This window comes from Schistocerca americana, chromosome 1 (genome assembly GCF_021461395.2).
Source record: "Schistocerca americana isolate TAMUIC-IGC-003095 chromosome 1, iqSchAmer2.1, whole genome shotgun sequence".
Classification (NCBI taxonomy): domain Eukaryota; kingdom Metazoa; phylum Arthropoda; class Insecta; order Orthoptera; family Acrididae; genus Schistocerca; species Schistocerca americana.
In genome coordinates this window covers 1154193761-1154201261 of record NC_060119.1, presented here as the reverse complement: position 1 = coordinate 1154201261, position 7501 = coordinate 1154193761, and the positions used below count along the sequence as shown (strand labels likewise).

Sequence of the window (7501 nt, the reverse complement as noted above, 5' to 3'; positions counted from 1 at the left end):
ACACAATTTGCGGTAGGGATAGTTTACTCTAAAACGAGTATGATTTTCATATTCAGACCAGGAATCAAGCAAAAAATAAGTTTTTTTTATCGACCATTGGCCAACATTAGGCCTCATAACATAGTTGTAGTTCCCTTACGCACATTTTCTCAGTTTTGCTTGCTGTGACTTAAATTCTCCCATATGTCCTTGCAAAATCACGCACAAGGGAAAGAATCGTAGAGGGCAGAGCACCTCCAACTTTTTGCAGAACAATAAATAACTTTCCAGCCAATTTATCATCTAGATTAACAATAGATATAATTGTATACAGCCAACGGTCTTGCAACAGTGGTAACACCGGTTCCCGTCAGATCACCAAAGTTAAGCGCTGTCGGGCTGGGCCAGCACTTGGATGGGTGACCATCCGGTCTGCCGAGCGCTGTTGGCAAGGGGGGCGCACTCGTCCCTTCTGAGGCAAACTGAGGAGCTACTTGATTGAGAAATAGCGGCTCCGGTCTCGTAAACTGACATACGGCCGGGAGAGCGGTGTGCTGACCACATGTCCCTCCATATCCGCATCCAGAGACGCCTGTGGGCTGAGGATGACACGGCGGCCGGTCGGCACCGTTGGACCTTCCAAGGCCTGTTAGCACGGAGTTTAGTTTAGTTTTATAATTCTATACGATACTAGTTGCTTTGGTTACAACTCTCTTCGTATCTTTAATTACCAGGATTCTTTTCATATGCAGTTCCTCTTCAAATCTCGATTGGTTGGAGTTGAAAACAAATCGCTTACTCAACGATGGGTTAAGTTTGTTAATCTCATTTTCAAATATTCGGGCCGATTCCTCAGTCTGCTGTGCATCGTCATGTTTGAAATTACGTTATCTTACGTCTCCCTATTCCTTAGCACTGATTGAAGTTATGCAGCTATCCACTGTGAGCCATGCCGGCTTTGCAGCTATCGATATTTATTCAGAGATGCTAACTTTTCGACTCTTGTGAGTCGGTCTCGAGGTGGCGCGGCGGTGAGCGGATCTATTGGCGAGCGCGAGAGAGTTTTAGTTGTGAGGTGGAGAGAAGACGGTGCGATTGCCCAAGAAGGGGAGGTAACCCGGACGTTAAAGAGGTGTTTTGAAAAGAATTGTACAGGTGACAGTTGTAACGGCTGTGGCTTGAGATGGTCTGCGCAGCCAAGCAGTTGATGGCCGTTATCCGATTACATTTTATTGGGAGATTGTAGTGGCAACCTACTTCTCTGATGCTGTTGGACGATTGTTTTTGTCTTTCGCTGGCCAGGCACTTTCTGCCTTCTGTATTGCAAGTGTACCTCACCTGAGACAAACTATTATCGACTGCTCAGTTATGAGAATCTGTTAGTAATCCATGTTGTGGTTCGAACCTACGCAACTGGTTGCACTATTTTGATGGAACTGTTGTTACTTGGTGTCTACTAGCGTCGGCATTCTGCCTTACCATCCAAGCCGTGGGGCTTATTGTGTAAAATGTTTTGAAACTGAATGTTTAGTTTGTTCCAGACAATCTGGTGGATCTTGAACTGTATGATGTACCAAAGTACGCTAACTCCGTGAGGCACTTGCGCGGAGGTTTGAATGTCGGGATCCACCTACGAGATGACATTCGTTGCAGTAGGGCACGCAGCTGTCTTGTACAGTGGCTGCAGAATGGCTTTGCTCACTGCACAGCTGACGTTGCCTGCCGTGCGAACTGCATAGTGTAACATTCAGTCGATACCGAAGATTCATACCCCTACGAACCTAAATAATCCACATTAGTTATTATCCGGTTTTGTTCAAATTTGGTACATAGCCTTTTGTTATTAATAGAATGATGCTGTCAAAATTTCAGATTTTTATTTATTATAGTTCTGGAGATAAAGAGAATTACCTAAAATCTACGCTTCTTTTTTAAAACCAAGTTAGGAAAAATAAGATTGACTTTCACTATCATTTGAAGCCATTCCAAAGTTATCAGTGCATAAAAATCTATTAATTAGAATTTTCTTTTTAAAACTTTAGACACTGTGCATTACATAATACAAAAATCAGTCAAAATTATTATTTGATTATATTTTGCCGTGTGGGAGGGTGAGAATGATTGAGAGAGTGTGCGTGAGACATACGTTAAAACTTAATACTTCATTTTTCGTAAAACCTTGTACAAACGAACCGTGGGAAAGTTATGTTGCAACCTCGATTCAGGTGACGTAAGTCGGTGTGTGCTTGTTTTTGTATAAAAGTAGCCAGAATGGAAATTAGAGGCGGAATAAACTTATTTATCAATTTGAAGAATATTTCCCACTTCGTTTATTTTGATTAAACAAAATACAAGAATTTAAAATTTTGCTGACATTAATTATTATCAAATTAGTGATTGGATAAGGCAACATTTGCCGCGAGAATGATCTGGAAGGAACTTTCTGATTGGTCGTTTAGATCAACATCCAATCAGAATTAAGCCTCGAGATAGTCGCTTGCTAGCCGGTCTACGGATAACGCGATGTCAGATCGCTCCTTAAAAATACTGTGTAAGATGAGGAAATAGTGAGCTAATTTCAGTTCGAACATATCGTGACTGAAGCGACTGGTGTTACAAATATTTTAATGAATGTTTTGTGTTTCTAAATTAAATAGTTTGAGAGATATGAGCGTGTGAACGTTCTGGTCGTAGTAACAACTCCACGTGGCATGTTTAGTGCTCTGTACGGAATATTTTGGCGAGCACTTCTTACGAAGAGGACCACTGAAACGACGGAATGTTTAATACACGACTAGTTGTGGGTCTGTGACTGGTAGAACGCGAAAATTAGTCGGGTTGGACTTGCTAAAATTCTGGATGCTTTTCGAGTGAAAATTTATTATGTAGACAGTGAACTTCCAAGGATAATGTTTCACCGTATTAAATACGGACTTGATAGCCATTTCACGTGTTTCAGTATGAATAAAAAGCAGAGTTAATCTAATTTTAAACGCTTTTCTGCAAGTAGACTGAATATCCCGAACGTCCGATTTTTTAATCATAAACTTTCAGGAACTAGAGATACGCAGCCTCTGTGTGTAGATATTAGGTAGTGGTTTCATCAACGCTGCTTTACACTGCCTAGTACGTATCTGCTGTCACAGAGTGAAGGGACATCGGCAATAGGACTGTCGAGATAGGTGGACTGAACTATAGCTTTAAGAAACACGCAGACGATCGAACCCCCACCCCGCCGCACACCAAGGGCTCGATTATAGTGGTGGGTCCGGGCTACACCTTCGGGTTCTCGCTTCTTCTAATATCTGACGGAATTGAACGTCCCGACACCTCAGTGTAAATACGTGTATGTACAGCGTAGTAGAATTAAGCAGCCTGTAGATAATATTAGTATTAACTTAAAATAATTTTTCCTTTCAGTTTTAAATTTGTCTCAGTGTAGATTAATGTGGTACCAATAACATCTCAGTCCATTATAATTTCACAACCCCGTCTGCCACTCCAGAAAAATAGAGCTGGTTTCATGCAGCTGTCCACGTTATTCTATCCTGTGCGAGCCTCTTCTCCACTGAATAACTACTGCAACCTACATCCTTCTGAATCTGCTTACCGTCTTCATCTATTGCTCTCCTTCTTCTATTTTTACTCCCCACACTTCCGTCCAGTAATAAATTGGTGATTCGTTGATGCCTCTGAACGTGTTCTACCAACCGATCCCTTCTTGTCAGGTTGTGCCACAAATTTCTTGACTGCCTTGTTCGGTTCGGTACCAGTTACGTGATCTATCCATCTAATCTTCAGCATTCTCCTGTAACACCACATTTCGAAAGCTACAATTCTAATTTCGTCTAAACTGTTTATCGTCCATGTTTCACTTCCATAAATGGCTACATTTCAGGCAAATACCTACAGAAAAGAAACCCTAGCACTTAATCTTCAGAAAAGTTTTCCTTGCCTTTGTCCGTCTACATTTTATATCCACTCTGCTGCGGCAATCATCGATTATGTTGCTACCGAAATAGAAAATCTCATCTACTACTCTTTTACTAATCTAGTTCCCTTAGCATCAGCTGACTTAATTCGACTACCTTCCATTATTCTGGTTTTACTTTTATTGGTGTTCATCTTATACCCTACTTTCAAGACACTGTCCATTCCGTTCAATTGCTCTTCCAAGTCCTTTGCTGTCTCTGATACACTGTCAATGTTATCGGCAAACCTTTGTCTCCCTGAACTTTAACTCCTACTCCAAATTTTTTCTTTGGTTTCCGTTACTGCTTGTTCAATGTACAGATTGAATAATATCAGGGATAAGCTACAACCCTGTCTCTCTCCCTTCTCAACCACTCGTTTCCTTTCACGGCGCTCGACTCTTATAACTGCTGTCTGGTTTCTGTACAAGTTGTAAATAGCTTTTCGTTCCCTGTATTTAATCACCGCTACCTTCAGATTTATAAAGAAAGAATTTCAGTCACCATTGTCAAAAGCTCTCTCTGAGTCTACAATTGCTATAAACATTGGTTTGCCTTTCTTTAACCTATCTTCTAAGATAAATCTTAGAATCAGGATTGTTTCGCGTGTTCCTACATTTCTAAGGAGTCCAGACTGATCTTCCCTGATGATAGCTTCCACCATTTTTTCCGTTCTTCTGTAAAGAATTCGTGTTAGTATTTTACAACAATGACTTATTAAACTGAGAGTTCGGTAATATTCACATCTATCAGCAACTGGTGTCTATGGAATTGGAATTATTACATTTTGCTTTAAGTTTGAGTGTGTTTCGCATGTTTCATACACTTTGCACACCAGATGGAAGAATTTTGCCACGGCTGGGTCTCCGAAGGTTACCAGTAGTTCCGACGGCGTATCATCTAGTCCTGGGGTCTTGTTTACACGTAGATCTTTTAGTACTCTGTCAAATTCTTCTCGTAATATCGTATCTCCCATCTCATCTTCATCTACGTCCACTTCCCTTTGTATAATATTGCCTTCAAGTTCATCTCCCTTGTATTCACGCTGTGTATACGCCATCCACCTTTTCCTTCTTTGCTTAGGACTGGTTTTCCATCCGAGTTCTTGATATTCAGACAGCTACTTCTCTTTACCCCAAAGGCCTCTTAAATTTCCTGTAGGCAGTATCTATCTTTCCCCTAGTTAAATATGTTTCTGACTCCTTACGGTTGTCCTCCAGCCATTCCTGCTTAGCCCTTTTGGACTTCCTCCGAATCTTATTTTTTAAACGCTTGTTTTTCCTTTCGTCTGCTTCATTTACTGACTTTTAATGTTTTCTCCTTTATCAATTAAATTCAGTACGTCTTGTATTATCCAAGGATTTCGACTGAGATGAAATTTTTTTACCTACTTGATCCTCTGTTGCTTAAAACTACCCATTCGCCTTCTACTGTTTTCTTCTCTTCTGTTCTAGTCACCCGTTGCGTAATGTTCTCTCTGAAGCTCTCAAAAACCTCTGGTTCCATCAACTTACGCAGTTCCCATCTCCTTAACTTCCTACAGTTTTCCAATATCTTTAGTTTTAATCTACAGTTCATAACCACTAAATTTTGATCAGTGTTCACATCTGTCCCTGGAAATATCTTACAGTTTAAAATCTGGTTCCTAAATCTCTGGCTTGTTGTTGTTGTTGCGGTCTTAGGTCCTGAGACTGGTTTGATGCAGCTCTCCATGCTACTCTATCCTGTGCAAGCTTCTTCATCTCCCAGTACCTACTGCAAACTACATCCTTCTGAATCTGCTTAATGTATTCATCTCTTGGTCTCCCTCTACGATTTTTAGCCTCCACGCTGCCCTCCAGTACCAAATTGGTGATCCCTTGATGCCTCAGAACATGTCCTACCAAATGATCCCTTCTTCTAGTCAAGTTGTGCCACAAACTTCTCTTCTCCCCAATCCTATTCAGTACCTCCTCATTAGTTATGTGATCTACTCATCTAACCTTCAGCATTCTTCTGGAGCACCACATTTCGAAAGCTTCTATTCTCTTCTTGTCCAAACTATTTATCGTCCATGTTTCACATCCATACATGGCTACACTCCATACAAATACATACAGATGGTAGAGTTTTGTCAGGACTGGCTCTCCCAAGGCTGTCAGTAGTTCTAATGGAATGTTGTCTACTCCCGGGGCCTTGTTTCGACTTAGGTCTGTAAGGTGTCAGGCAAATCCAACACCTTCCATGAAAAGCCTGACACGATAAGCAAATCCAGAAGTATGCCACATAGCTCCGAATAAATCGTGACATTAAATTAATCAAAGTAATACGAGTAACGAGTGAGCAAATGGAATACCACAGACGAACACAAGAATGCCTAAATGCATGTCATACCTTCCCACCGTGAGACAGACGCAGTTCCGAGGGGAGAAACGAGAACAGAAGCCGAGAGCAGAACCGTGTTAAGCTAGAAGGCCCTACGATAAGGGACGGACACCCCCGTTGTCAGCTAACCACCAGGACCACACCCCAGCCCATGTTAAAAGCTAGAGCCCTCCAGAAGAACAGTATAGATCTTACGATAACACTAAAAGGGCCACACCAGCTGTAAGTTTTAGCGTGAGACTTTTTCGCGTCTCTGTTACGTTGCAAACTTTAAAAACATTGCCCCACCACGAAAAGTATAGCGTTTCTCATTGGATAGACAGAATTTTTGTAGGCGGAGCTTAAGGTTAACTTTGAGACCCTGATTGGTCAGATGAAAACACAGCCAGATAGTTTTTTTTTTTTAAACCAACTTCGGTAAATTGTAGTAAGGAGAAGTTGGGAGAGAGTTGCTTCCGCGACGGCGAGGTGAGCGGAGCTGTGCTGCCCGCCGCCCCCTGAGGAACACCGACAAGGTAATGAACGCACGCGATGCCGCATTTTTGAGCTCATAAGGCTTCACTCAGAACTGCAGAAGTCTCATCTGTTACATCCCCTTTGCGTAATACTAGTGTCGATCGTCAATTGAAGCTCATGGTATTCACATTTGCTACGTAAGTTAAAATCTGAAACGCGATGATTTTTCAGTTATATAATTATTGAGAAGCCACATCAGGAACTGTAATTTACGACAAGTTAGATAAGTAATTAAAGTTAATTGAGGAACACTGTAGACCATTTTGATAGTTTTCTCTTTTGTGAAACTTAATTTAAACCTAGATTGTAGATGTGATATGGCATAGGTCATCCTTCGATCCATTGTAGAACTTGGAAACCCACTCAGGGAATATTCGTTCACATTTTTGTCGAACACAGTTGGTTTTTATCATCCTGTATTAGAATATTTCCCTTTATCAATAGTGCAATTTATAAACAATGTTTTTTGAATAGAATAAAGTTTCCAATGGTAAACTCAACTGCTTTTTCGACGTTATTTTAGCAGCTAACTAAAAATAGGAAAGCCTTGAACCCCTTCCACTAAATTTAGTTAGTATTAAGATTCTTTTACAGGAAGTGCAGTGGAGCTGACACTGAAATCATAAAGTATTTGGTTATATCATCTCTAGTCTCACTGAACTCTTCTGAAC

The 7501-nt window shown here is 41.0% G+C and overlaps 1 pseudogene; it reads left to right on the top strand.

The window, feature by feature from the left end:
• The first annotated feature begins 312 nt into the window (after nt 1-312).
• LOC124555575 lies at nt 313-430 on the top strand (annotated as a pseudogene).
• The last annotated feature ends 7071 nt before the right edge of the window (nt 431-7501 follow it).